The sequence below is a fragment of the Stenella coeruleoalba genome (genome assembly GCF_951394435.1).
Source record: "Stenella coeruleoalba genome assembly, contig: scaffold_50, whole genome shotgun sequence".
NCBI lineage: Eukaryota > Metazoa > Chordata > Mammalia > Artiodactyla > Delphinidae > Stenella > Stenella coeruleoalba.
Window position 1 is genome coordinate 1,688,557 of NW_027645987.1, and position 13,589 is coordinate 1,702,145.

At 43.9% G+C, this 13,589-nt stretch overlaps 1 long non-coding RNA gene across 7 annotated transcripts in view; it reads right to left on the minus strand.

Moving 5' to 3' along the window:
* Positions 1 to 13,589, minus strand: part of LOC307181410 — a 1,574,020-nt gene that overhangs the window by 1,521,695 nt on the left and 38,736 nt on the right. The window contains exon 1 of one of the 7 annotated variants that reach the window (XR_013826712.1): positions 8,042 to 8,075. The exons of the other annotated variants lie outside the window; for them this stretch is intronic. This is a non-coding gene — a long non-coding RNA (uncharacterized lncRNA). Of the gene's footprint in view, positions 1 to 8,041; positions 8,076 to 13,589 lie in introns of those variants that run through there. 7 annotated transcript variants of the gene reach the window in all.

The following is a 13,589-nucleotide window of genomic DNA, read 5'->3' on the forward strand; positions in this document are numbered from 1 at the left end:
TGGTCCTATAGCTTAGGGAAATTAAAATCAAAAAGACACAGCCACCCCAAAGTTTGGGACGCCTCCGTTTACAAGAACCTCTTTTACCGTACAAGTTCAATATCACAGAAATTGAAAAATGGATAAAGAACTTGTGGTACTTACGTACAATGCAGTATCACTCAGCAATGAAATCTATGTCATCAGGCCCGTAGCAGCATAATGAGTGGATTCAGGTACGATGAGTCTAACTGAAATAAGTCACACAGAAAAAGAAACATCATAAGATATCACTAATACACGGAATGTAAACTTGGCTACACAGGAACTGCATTCCAAAACAGAACAGGGTCTCAAATTTAGAAAACCAACTTATGCTTGCTTAAGGGGAAAGGTGAGTTGGGGTGCTGCATAAAACCAGAGATTGAAATGAGCACAGGTAAAGTTCCTTAAGCCAAATATGGAATAGACAAGAGCTACTCCTTGCTCAACGAAATGGACTCAACACACCATATTAAACGCCTAAGAATGTACCTGACTAGTAAGTATCTTAAAACCTATGGATTGCTATGTCTCCAAAAGAGAATCAAGCGTGTGTACAGGGGCATAAACGCAGCAGTGATAGGATTGGAGAGGTTCGGTGAGCAAATGAAGACCCTTTGAAGTCATATTGCATGGTACCCATTCCACGGGTCTCAACTCTCCAGGTTTAAGGTATTCTTCCTTCAGCTAAAACATGCATGTGGAACCCAGAGTATGATCAACCATGTGAACGGGAGATGTGTTCAAATATGTCTCAGTTTTCCTCCCCTGGTACTCGGGTGCAACATTCCAGACGCTTTACTAACACTCTCCCGACTTGGAGAGTCAGTCCCTTTAACCTCCTGTTTGGCCCAGTTTGCAATTTCTGCGGAAGATGAACAGGAATAGCGAGAACCAATGAGAGACTAGCTGGAGGTGTCTGAACGGGCAAATATAACTCTCATTTCCCACCAGGAAGAGGAATTAACCAAAGGCTCAGCATGCCGGGCCGGAACCAGATTAGGGCCTGAAGCCATCCTGCGGTGTTGCGGCCAGGTCACAAGAAAGCGAGTTGAAGAAAGGAGCTCAGGGGCACTGTAATTCACAAACCTGCAGAGTTATAAATGACAGCTATCGTCCACAAATAGACTGAAGTAAGGCTGCCAAGAGGACTTGAAAGCGGGGCAGAATTGCAGGAAACCGATTTCAGGAGGTAGACTGGAATTGCATTGAAAGCATAGGAAAAGAGGCAGAACGTCCACAATGATGCACTTGGCCAAAAAGGGCGTATGCGTTTTTTCCTGAATATATTCAGGAAAAAACGCATACGCCCTTTTTGGCCAACCAAGCAAGCTTGCAAAGGAAATCTGCACTACAATGAAGTCTCACTTCCCCCCGGTCAAAAGGGCCATCTGAAAAAAGTGTAAAATCCAGAAAGGCAGGACAGGCCATGGAGAACTGGGAGCCTTGTTATGCTGATGGGCGGGATGTAAATTGCCAACAGACACTCCGGAGAAGTGTATGGTGTTTCCTGAAACATCTAAAAAACAAAGCAACAGAGCCTAGGGCACTGCCACTTATGGTCCTATAGCTTAGGGAAATTAAAATCAAAAAGACACAGCCACCCCAAAGTTTGGGACGCCTCTGTTTACAAGAACCTCGTTTACAGTACAAGTTCAACATCGCAGAAAGTGAAAAATGGATAAAGAAGTTGTGGTATTTACTTACAAAGCAATATCACTCAGCAATGAAATCTGTGTCATCAGGCCCTTAGCAGCACAATGAGTGGATTCAGGTACGATGATTCTAACTGAAATAAGTCACACAGAAAAAGAAACATCATAAGATATCAGTAATACACGGAATGTAAACTTGGCTACACAGGAACTGAATTACAGAACAGAACAGGGTCTCAAATTTAGAAAACCAACTTATTCTTGCTTAAGGGGAAAGGTGAGTTGGGGTGCTGCATAAAACCAGAGATTGAAATGAGCACAGATAAAGTTCCTTAAGCCAAATATGGAATAGACAAGAGCTACTCCTTGCTCAACGAAATGGACTCAAAACCCCATATTAAACGCCTAAGAATGTACCTGACTAGTAAGTATCTTAAAACCTATGGATTGCTATGTCTCCGAAAGAGAATCAAGCATGTGTACAGGGGCATAAACGCAGCAGTGATAGGATTGGAGAGGTTCGGTGAGCAAATGAAGACCCTTTGAAGTCATATTGCATGGTACCCATTACACGGGTCTCAACTCTCCAGGTTTAAGGTATTCTTCCTTCAGCTAAAACATGCATGTGGAACCCAGAGTATGATCAACCATGTGAACGGGAGACGTGTTCAAATATGTCTCAGTTTTCCTCCCCTGGTACTCGGGTGCAACATTCCAGACGCTTTACTAACACTCTCCCGACTTGGAGAGTCAGTCCCTTTAACCTCCTGTTTGGCCCAGTTTGCAATTTCTGCGGAAGATGAACAGGAATAGCGAGAACCAATGAGAGGCTAGCTGGAGGTGTCTGGACGGGCAAATTTAACTCTCATTTCCCACCAGGAAGAGGAATTAACCAAAGGCTCAGCATGCCGGGCCGGAACCAGATTAAGGCCTGAAGCCATCCTGCGGTGTTGCGGCCAGGTCACAAGAAAGCGAGTTGAAGAAAGGAGCTCAGGGGCACTGTAATTCACAAACCTGCAGAGTTATAAATGACAGCTATCGTCCAAAAATAGACTGAAGTAAGGCTGCCAAGAGGACTTGAAAGTGGGGCAGAATTGCAGGAAACCGATTTCAGGAGGTAGACTGGAATTGCATTGAAAGCATAGGAAAAGAGGCAGAACGTCCACAATGATGCACTTGGCCAAAAAGGGCGTATGCGTTTTTTCCTGAATATATTCAGGAAAAAACGCATACGCCCTTTTTGGCCAACCAAGCAAGCTTGCAAAGGAAATCTGCACTACAATGAAGTCTCACTTCCCCCCGGTCAAAAGGGCCATCTGAAAAAAGTGTAAAATCCAGAAAGGCAACAGGCCATGGAGAACTGGGAGCCTTGTTATGCTGATGGGCGGGATGTAAATTGCCAACAGACACTTGGGAGAAGTGTATGGTGTTTCCTGAAACATCTAAAAAACAAAGCAACAGAGCCTAGGGCACTTCCACTTATGGTCCTATAGCTTAGGGAAATTAAAATCAAAAAGACACAGCCACCCCAAAGTTTGGAATGGCTCTGTTTACAAGAACCTCGTTTACAGTACAAGTTCAACATCGCAGAAAGTGAAAAATGGATAAAGAACTTGTGGTACTTACGTACAATGCAGTATCACTCAGCAATGAAATCTATGTCATCAGGCCCGTAGCAGCATAATGAGTAGATTCAGGTACGATGATTCTAACTGAAATAAGTCACACAGAAAAAGAAACATCATAAGATATCACTAATACACGGAATGTAAACTTGGCTACACAGGAACTGAATTCCAAAACAGAACAGGTTCTCAAATTTAGAAAACCAACTTATGCTTGCTTAAGGGGAAAGGTGAGTTGGGTTGCTGCATAAAACCAGAGATTGAAATGAGCACAGATAAAGTTCCTTAGGCCAAATATGGAATAGACAAGAGCTACTCCTTGCTCAACGAAATGGACTCAACACCGCATATTAAACGCCTAAGAATGTACCTGACTAGTAAGTATCTTAAAACCTATGGATGGCTATGTCTCCGAAAGAGAATCAAGCATGTGTACAGGGGCATAAACGCAGCAGTGATAGGATTGGAGAGGTTCGGTGAGCAAATGAAGACCCTTTGAAGTCATATTGCATGGTACCCATTCCACGGGTTTCAACTACCCAGGTTTTAGGTATTCTTCCTTCAGCTAAAACATGCATGTGGAACCCAGAGTATGATCAACCATGTGATCGGGAGACGTGTTCAAATATGTCTCAGTTTTCCTCCCCTGGTACTCGGGTGCAACATTCCAGACGCTTAACTAACACTCTCCCCACTTGGAGATTCAGCGCCTTTAACCTCCTGTTAGGCACAGTTTGCAATTTCTGCGGAAGATGAACAGGAATAGCGAGAACCAATGAGAGGCTAGCTGGAGGTGTCTGGACGGGCAAATTTAACTCTCATTTCCCACCAGGAAGAGGAAATAACCAAAGGCTCAGCGTGCCGTACCGGAACCAGATTAGGGCCTGAAGCCATCCTGCGGTGTTGCGGCCAGCTCAAAAGAAACCGAGTTGAAGAAAGGAGCTCAGGGGCACTGTAATTCACAAACCTGCAGAGTTATAAATGACAGCTATCGTCCAAAAATAGACTGAAGTAAGGCTGCCAAGAGGACTTGAAAGCGGGGCAGAATTGCAGGAAACCGATTTCAGGAGGTAGACTGGAATTGCATTGAAAGCATAGGAAAAGAGGCAGAACGTCCACAATGATGCACTTGGCCAAAAAGGGCGTATGCGTTTTTTCCTGAATATATTCAGGAAAAAACGCATACGCCCTTTTTGGCCAACCAAGCAAGCTTGCAAAGGAAATCTGCACTACAATGAAGTCTCACTTCCCCCCGGTCAAAAGGGCCATCTGAAAAAAGTGTAAAATCCAGAAAGGCAGGACAGGCCATGGAGAACTGGGAGCCTTGTTATGCTGATGGGCGGGATGTAAATTGCCAACAGACACTCGGGAGAAGTGTATGGTGTTTCCTGAAACATCTAAAAAACAAAGCAACAGAGCCTAGGGCACTGCCACTTATGGTCCTATAGCTTAGGGAAATTAAAATCAAAAAGACACAGCCACCCCAAAGTTTGGGACGCCTCTGTTTACAAGAACCTCGTTTACAGTACAAGTTCAACATCGCAGAAAGTGAAAAATGGATAAAGAAGTTGTGGTATTTACTTACAAAGCAATATCACTCAGCAATGAAGTCTGTGTCATCAGGCCCTAGCAGCACAATGAGTGGATTCAGGTATGATGATTCTAACTGAAATAAGTCACACAGAAAAAGCAACATCATAAGATATCAGTAATACACGGAATGTAAACTTGGCTACACAGGAACTGAATTACAGAACAGAAAAGGGTCTCAAATTTAGAAAACCAACTTATGCTTGCTTAAGGGGAAAGGTGAGTTGGGGTGCTGCATAAAACCAGAGATTGAAATGAGCACAGATAAAGTTCCTTAAGCCAAATATGGAATAGACAAGAGCTACTCCTTGCTCAACAAAATGGACTCAAAACCCCATATTAAACGCCTAAGAATGTACCTGACTAGTAAGTATCTTAAAACCTATGGATTGCTATGCCTCCAAAAGAGAATCAAGCATGTGTACAGGGGCATAAACGCCGCAGTGATAGGATTGGAGAGGTTCGGTGAGCAAATGAAGACCCTTTGAAGTCATATTGCATGGTACCCATTACACGGGTCTCAACTCTCCAGGTTTAAGGTATTCTTCCTTCAGCTAAAACATGCATGTGGAACCCAGAGTATGATCAACCATGTGAACGGGAGACGTGTTCAAATATGTCTCAGTTTTCCTCCCCTGGTACTCGGGTGCAACATTCCAGACGCTTTACTAACACTCTCCCCACTTGGAGAGTCAGCGCCTTTAACCTCCTGTTTGGCACAGTTTGCAATTTCTGTGGAAGATGAACAGGAATAGCGAGAACCAATGAGAGACTAGCTGGAGGTGTCTGGACGGGCAAATTTAACTCTCATTTCCCACCAGGAAGAGGAATTAACCAAAGGCTCAGCGTGCCGTGCCGGAACCAGATTAGGACCTGAAGCCATCCTGCGGTGTTGCGGCCAGGTCACAAGAAAGCGAGTTGAAGAAAGGAGCTCAGGGGCACTGTAATTCACAAACCTGCAGAGTTATAAATGACAGCTATCGTCCAAAAATACACTGAAGTAAGGCTGCCAAGAGGACTTGAAAGTGGGGCAGAATTGCAGGAAACCGATTTCAGGAGGTAGACTGGAATTGCATTGAAAGCATAGGAAAAGAGGCAGAACGTCCACAATGATGCACTTGGCCAAAAAGGGCGTATGCGTTTTTTCCTGAATATATTCAGGAAAAAACGCATACGCCCTTTTTGGCCAACCAAGCAAGCTTGCAAAGGAAATCTGCACTACAATGAAGTCTCACTTCCCCCCGGTCAAAAGGGCCATCTGAAAAAAGTGTAAAATCCAGAAAGGCAGGACAGGCCATGGAGAACTGGGAGCCTTGTTATGCTGATGGGCGGGATGTAAATTGCCAACAACCACTCGGGAGAAGTGTATGGTGTTTCCTGAAACATCTAAAAAACAAAGCAACAGAGCCTAGGGCACTTCCACTTATGGTCCTATAGCTTAGGGAAATTAAAATCAAAAAGACACAGCCACCCCAAAGTTTGGGACGCCTCCGTTTACAAGAACCTCGTTTACCGTACAAGTTCAATATCACAGAAAGTGAAAAATGGATAAAGAACTTGTGGTACTTACGTACAATGCAGTATCACTCAGCAATGAAATCTATGTCATCAGGCCCGTAGCAGCATAATGAGTGGATTCAGGTACGATGATTCTAACTGAAATAAGTCACACAGAAAAAGAAACATCATAAGATATCACTAATACACGGAATGTAAACTTGGCTACACAGGAACTGAATTCCAAAAGAGAACAGGTTCTCAAATTTAGAAAACCAACTTATGCTTGCTTAAGGGGAAAGGTGAGTTGGGTTGCTGCATAAAACCAGAGATTGAAATGAGCACAGATAAAGTTCCTTAAGCCAAATATGGAATAGACAAGAGCTACTCCTTGCTCAACAAAATGGACTCAACACCGCATATTAAACGCCTAAGAATGTACCTGACTAGTAAGTATCTTAAAACCTATGGATGGCTATGTCTCCGAAAGAGAATCAAGCATGTGTACAGGGGCATAAACGCAGCAGTGATAGGATTGGAGAGGTTCGGTGAGCAAATGAAGACCCTTTGAAGTCATATTGCATGGTACCCATTCCACGGGTTTCAACTACCCAGGTTTTAGGTATTCTTCCTTCAGCTAAAACATGCATGTGGAACCCAGAGTATGATCAACCATGTGATCGGGAGATGTGTTCAAATATGTCTCAGTTTTCCTCCCCTGGTACTCGGGTGCAACATTCCAGACGCTTTACTAACACTCTCCCCACTTGGAGATTCAGCGCCTTTAACCTCCTGTTTGGCACAGTTTGCAATTTCTGCGGAAGATGAACAGGAATAGCGAGAACCAATGAGAGGCTAGCTGGAGGTGTCTGGACGGGCAAATTTAACTCTCATTTCCCACCAGGAAGAGGAAATAACCAAAGGCTCAGCGTGCCGTACTGGAACCAGATTAGGGCCTGAAGCCATCCTGCGGTGTTGCGGCCAGCTCAAAAGAAAGCGAGTTGAAGAAAGGAGCTCAGGGGCACTGTAATTCACAAACCTGCAGAGTTATAAATGACAGCTATCGTCCAAAAATAAACTGAAGTAAGGCTGCCAAGAGGACTTGAAAGCGGGGCAGAATTGCAGGAAACCGATTTCAGGAGGTAGACTGGAATTGCATTGAAAGCATAGGAAAAGAGGCAGAACGTCCACAATGATGCACTTGGCCAAAAAGGGCGTAAGTGTTTTTTCCTGAATATATTCAGGAAAAAACGCATACGCCCTTTTTGGCCAACCAAGCAAGCTTGCAAAGGAAATCTGCACTACAATGAAGTCTCACTTCCCCCCGGTCAAAAGGGCCATCTGAAAAAAGTGTAAAATCCAGAAAGGCAGGACAGGCCATGGAGAACTGGGAGCCTTGTTATGCTGATGGGCGGGATGTAAATTGCCAACAACCACTCGGGAGAAGTGTATGGTGTTTCCTGAAACATCTAAAAAACAAAGCAACAGAGCCTAGGGCACTTCCACTTATGGTCCTATAGCTTAGGGAAATTAAAATCAAAAAGACACAGCCACCCCAAAGTTTGGGACGCCTCCGTTTACAAGAACCTCGTTTACCGTACAAGTTCAATATCACAGAAAGTGAAAAATGGATAAAGAACTTGTGGTACTTACGTACAATGCAGTATCACTCAGCAATGAAATCTGTGTCATCAGGCCCTTAGCAGCACAATGAGTAGATTCAGGTATGATGATTCTAACTGAAATAAGTCACACAGAAAAAGAAACATCATAAGATATCAGTAATACACGGAATGTAAACTTGGCTACAGAGGAACTGAATTACAGAACAGAACAGGGTCTCAAATTTAGAAAACCAACTTATGCTTGCTTAAGGGTAAAGGTGAGTTGGGGTGCTGCATAAAACCAGAGATTGAAATGAGCACAGATAAAGTTCCTTAGGCCAAATATGGAATAGACAAGAGCTACTCCTTGCTCAACGAAATGGACTCAACACCGCATATTAAACGCCTAAGAATGTACCTGACTAGTAAGTATCTTAAAACCTATGGATGGCTATGTCTCCGAAAGAGAATCAAGCATGTGTACAGGGGCATAAACGCAGCAGTGATAGGATTGGAGAGGTTCGGTGAGCAAATGAAGACCCTTTGAAGTCATATTGCATGGTACCCATTACACGGGTCTCAACTCTCCAGGTTTAAGGTATTCTTCCTTCAGCTAAAACATGCATGTGGAACCCAAGTATGATCAACCATGTGAACGGGAGACGTGTTCAAATATGTCTCAGTTTTCCTACCATGGTACTCGGGTGCAACATTCCAGACGCTTTACTAACACTCTCCCCACTTGGAGAGTCAGCGCCTTTAACCACCTGTTTGGCCCAGTTTGCAATTTCTGCGGAAGATGAACAGGAATAGCGAGAACCAATCAGAGGCTAGCTGGAGGTGTCTGGACGGGCAAATTTAACTCTCATTTCCCACCAGGAAGAGGAAATAACCAAAGGCTCAGCGTGCCGTGCCGGAACCAGATTAAGGCCTGAAGCCATCCTGCGGTGTTGCGGCCAGGTCACAAGAAAGCGAGTTGAAGAAAGGAGCTCAGGGGCACTGTAATTCACAAACCTGCAGAGTTATAAATGACAGCTATCGTCCACAAATAGACTGAAGTAAGGCTGCCAAGAGGACTTGAAAGCGGGGCAGAATTGCAGGAACCCGATTTCAGGAGGTAGACTGGAATTGCATTGAAAACATAGGAAAAGAGGCAGAACGTCCACAATGATGCACTTGGCCAAAAAGGGCGTATGCGTTTTTTCCTGAATATATTCAGGAAAAAACGCATACGCCCTTTTTGGCCAACCAAGCAAGCTTGCAAAGGAAATCTGCACTACAATGAAGTCTCACTTCCCCCCGGTCAAAAGGGCCATCTGAAAAAAGTGTAAAATCCAGAAAGGCAGGACAGGCCATGGAGAACTGGGAGCCTTGTTATGCTGATGGGCGGGATGTAAATTGCCAACAGACACTCGGGAGAAGTGTATGGTGTTTCCTGAAACATCTAAAAAACAAAGCAACAGAGCCTAGGGCACTGCCACTTATGGTCCTATAGCTTAGGGAAATTAAAATCAAAAAGACACAGCCACCCCAAAGTTTGGGACGCCTCTGTTTACAAGAACCTCGTTTACAGTACAAGTTCAACATCGCAGAAAGTGAAAAATGGATAAAGAAGTTGTGGTATTTACTTACAAAGCAATATCACTCAGCAATGAAATCTGTGTCATCAGGCCCTTAGCATCACAATGAGTGGATTCAGGTATGATGATTCTAACTGAAATAAGTCACACAGAAAAAGAAACATCATAAGATATCAGTAATACACGGAATGTAAACTTGGCTACACAGGAACTGAATTACAGAACAGAACAGGGTCTCAAATTTAGAAAACCAACTTATTCTTGCTTAAGGGTAAAGGTGAGTTGGGGTGCTGCATAAAACCAGAGATTGAAATGAGCACAGATAAAGCTCCTTAAGCCAAATATGGAATAGACAAGAGCTACTCCTTGCTCAACGAAATGGACTCAACACCGCATATTAAACGCCTAAGAATGTACCTGACTAGTAAGTATCTTAAAACCTATGGATTGCTATGTCTCCGAAAGAGAATCAAGCATGTGTACAGGGGCATAAACGCAACAGTGATAGGATTGGAGAGGTTCGGTGAGCAAATGAAGACCCTTTGAAGTCATATTGCATGGTACCCATTACATGGGTCTTAACTCTCCAGGTTTAAGGTATTCTTCCTTCAGCTAAAACATGCATTTGGAACCCAAGTATGATCAACCATGTGAACGGGAGACGTGTTCAAATATGTCTCAGTTTTCCTCCCCTGGTACTCGGGTGCAACATTCCAGACGCTTTACTAACACTCTCCCCACTTGGAGAGTCAGCGCCTTTAACCTCCTGTTTGGCCCAGTTTGCAATTTCTGCAGAAGATGAACAGGAATAGCGAGAACCAATGAGAGACTAGCTGGAGGTGTCTGGACGGGCAAATTTAACTCTCATTTCCCACCAGGAAGAGGAAATAACCAAAGGCTCAGCGTGCCGTGCCGGAACCAGATTAGGGCCTGAAGCCATCCTGCGGTGTTGCGGCCAGGTCACAAGAAAGCAAGTTGAAGAAAGGAGCTCAGGGGCACTGTAATGCACAAACCTGCAGAGTTATAAATGACAGCTATCGTCCAAAAATAGACTGAAGTAAGGCTGCCAAGAGGACTTGAAAGCGGGGCAGAATTGCAGGAAACCGATTTCAGGAGGTAGACTGGAATTGCATTGAAAGCATAGGAAAAGAGGCCGAACGTCCACAATGATGCACTTGGCCAAAAAGGGCGTATGTGTTTTTTCCTGAATATATTCAGGAAAAAACGCATACGCCCTTTTTGGCCAACCAAGCAAGCTTGCAAAGGAAATCTGCACTACAATGAAGTCTCACTTCCCCCCGGTCAAAAGGGCCATCTGAAAAAAGTGTAAAATCCAGAAAGGCAGGACAGGCCATGGAGAACTGGGAGCCTTGTTATGCTGATGGGCGGGATGTAAATTGCCAACAGACACTCGGGAGAAGTGTATGGTGTTTCCTGAAACATCTAAAAAACAAAGCAACAGAACCTAGGGCACTTCCACTTATGGTCCTATAGCTTAGGGAAATTAAAATCAAAAAGACACAGCCACCCCAAAGTTTGGAACGGCTCTGTTTACAAGAACCTCGTTTACAGTACAAGTTCAACATCGCAGAAAGTGAAAAATGGATAAAGAAGTTGTGGTATTTACTTACAAAGCAATATCACTCAGCAATGAAATCTGTGTCATCAGGCCCTTAGCAGCACAATGAGTGGATTCAGGTATGATGATTCTAACTGAAATAAGTCACACAGAAAAAGAAACATCATAAGATATCAGTAATACACGGAATGTAAACTTGGCTACACAGGAACTGAATTACAGAACAGAACAGGGTCTCAAATTTAGAAAACCAACTTATTCTTGCTTAAGGGTAAAGGTGAGTTGGGGTGCTGCATAAAACCAGAGATTGAAATGAGCACAGATAAAGTTCCTTAAGCCAAATATGGAATAGACAAGAGCTACTCCTTGCTCAACGAAATGGACTCAACACCCCATATTAAACGCCTAAGAATGTACCTGACTAGTAAGTATCTTAAAACCTATGGATGGCTATGTCTCCGAAAGAGAATCAAGCATGTGTACAGGGGCATAAACGCAGCAGTGATAGGATTGGAGAGGTTCGGTGAGCAAATGAAGACCCTTTGAAGTCATATTGCATGGTACCCATTACACGGGTCTCAACTCTCCAGGTTTAAGGTATTCTTCCTTCAGCTAAAACATGCATGTGGAACCTAAGTATGATCAACCATGTGATCGGGAGACGTGTTCAAATATGTCTCAGTTTTCCTTCCCTGGTACTCGGGTGCAACATTCCAGACGCTTTACTAACACTCTCCCCACTTGGAGAGTCAGCGCCTTTAACCTCCTGTTTGGCCCAGTTTGCAATTTCTGCGGAAGATGAACAGGAATAGCGAGAACCAATGAGAGGCTAGCTGGAGGTGTCTGGACGGGCAAATTTAACTCTCATTTCCCACCAGGAAGAGGAAATAACCAAACGCTCAGCGTGCCGTGCCGGAACCAGATTAGGGCCTGAAGCCATCCTGCGGTGTTGCGGCCAGGTCACAAGAAAGCGAGTTGAAGAAAGGAGCTCAGGGGCACTGTAATTCACAAACCTGCAGAGTTATAAATGACAGCTATCGTCCACAAATAGACTGAAGTAAGGCTGCCAAGAGGACTTGAAAGCGGGGCAGAATTGCAGGAAACCGATTTCAGGAGGTAGACTGGAATTGCATTGAAAGCATAGGAAAAGAGGCAGAACGTCCACAATGATGCACTTGGCCAAAAAGGGCGTATGCGTTTTTTCCTGAATATATTCAGGAAAAAACGCATACGCCCTTTTTGGCCAACCAAGCAAGCTTGCAAAGGAAATCTGCACTACAATGAAGTCTCACTTCCCCCCGGTCAAAAGGGCCATCTGAAAAAAGTGTAAAATCCAGAAAGGCAGGACAGGCCATGGAGAACTGGGAGCCTTGTTATGCTGATGGGCGGGATGTAAATTGCCAACAGACACTTGGGAGAAGTGTATGGTGTTTCCTGAAACATCTAAAAAACAAAGCAACAGAGCCTAGGGCACTGCCACTTATGGTCCTATAGCTTAGGGAAATTAAAATCAAAAAGACACAGCCACCCCAAAGTTTGGGACGCCTCTGTTTACAAGAACCTCGTTTACAGTACAAGTTCAACATCGCAGAAAGTGAAAAATGGATAAAGAAGTTGTGGTATTTACTTACAAAGCAATATCACTCAGCAATGAAATCTGTGTCATCAGGCCCTTAGCAGCACAATGAGTGGATTCAGGTATGATGATTCTAACTGAAATAAGTCACACAGAAAAAGAAACATCATAAGATATCAGTAATACACGGAATGTAAACTTGGCTACACAGGAACTGAATTACAGAACAGAACAGGGTCTCAAATTTAGAAAACCAACTTATTCTTGCTTAAGGGTAAAGGTGAGTTGGAGTGCTGCATAAAACCAGAGATTGAAATGAGCACAGATAAAGTTCCTTAAGTCAAATATGGAATAGACAAGAGCTACTCCTTGCTCAACGAAATGGACTCAACACCGCATATTAAACGCCTAAGAATGTACCTGACTAGTAAGTATCTTAAAACCTATGGATTGCTATGTCTCCGAAAGAGAATCAAGCATGTGTACAGGGGCATAAACGCAACAGTGATAGGATTGGAGAGGTTCGGTGAGCAAATGAAGACCCTTTGAAGTCATATTGCATGGTACCCATTACATGGGTCTTAACTCTCCAGGTTTAAGGTATTCTTCCATCAGCTAAAACATGCATGTGGAACCCAAGTATGATCAACCATGTGATCGGGAGACGTGTTCAAATATGTCTCAGTTTTCCTCCCCTGGTACTCGGGTGCAACATTCCAGACGCTTTACTAACACTCTCCCCACTTGGAGAGTCAGCGCCTTTAACCTCCTGTTTGGCCCAGTTTGCAATTTCTGCAGAAGATGATAAGGAATAGCGAGAACCAATGAGAGACTAGCTGGAGGTGTGTGGACGGGCAAATTT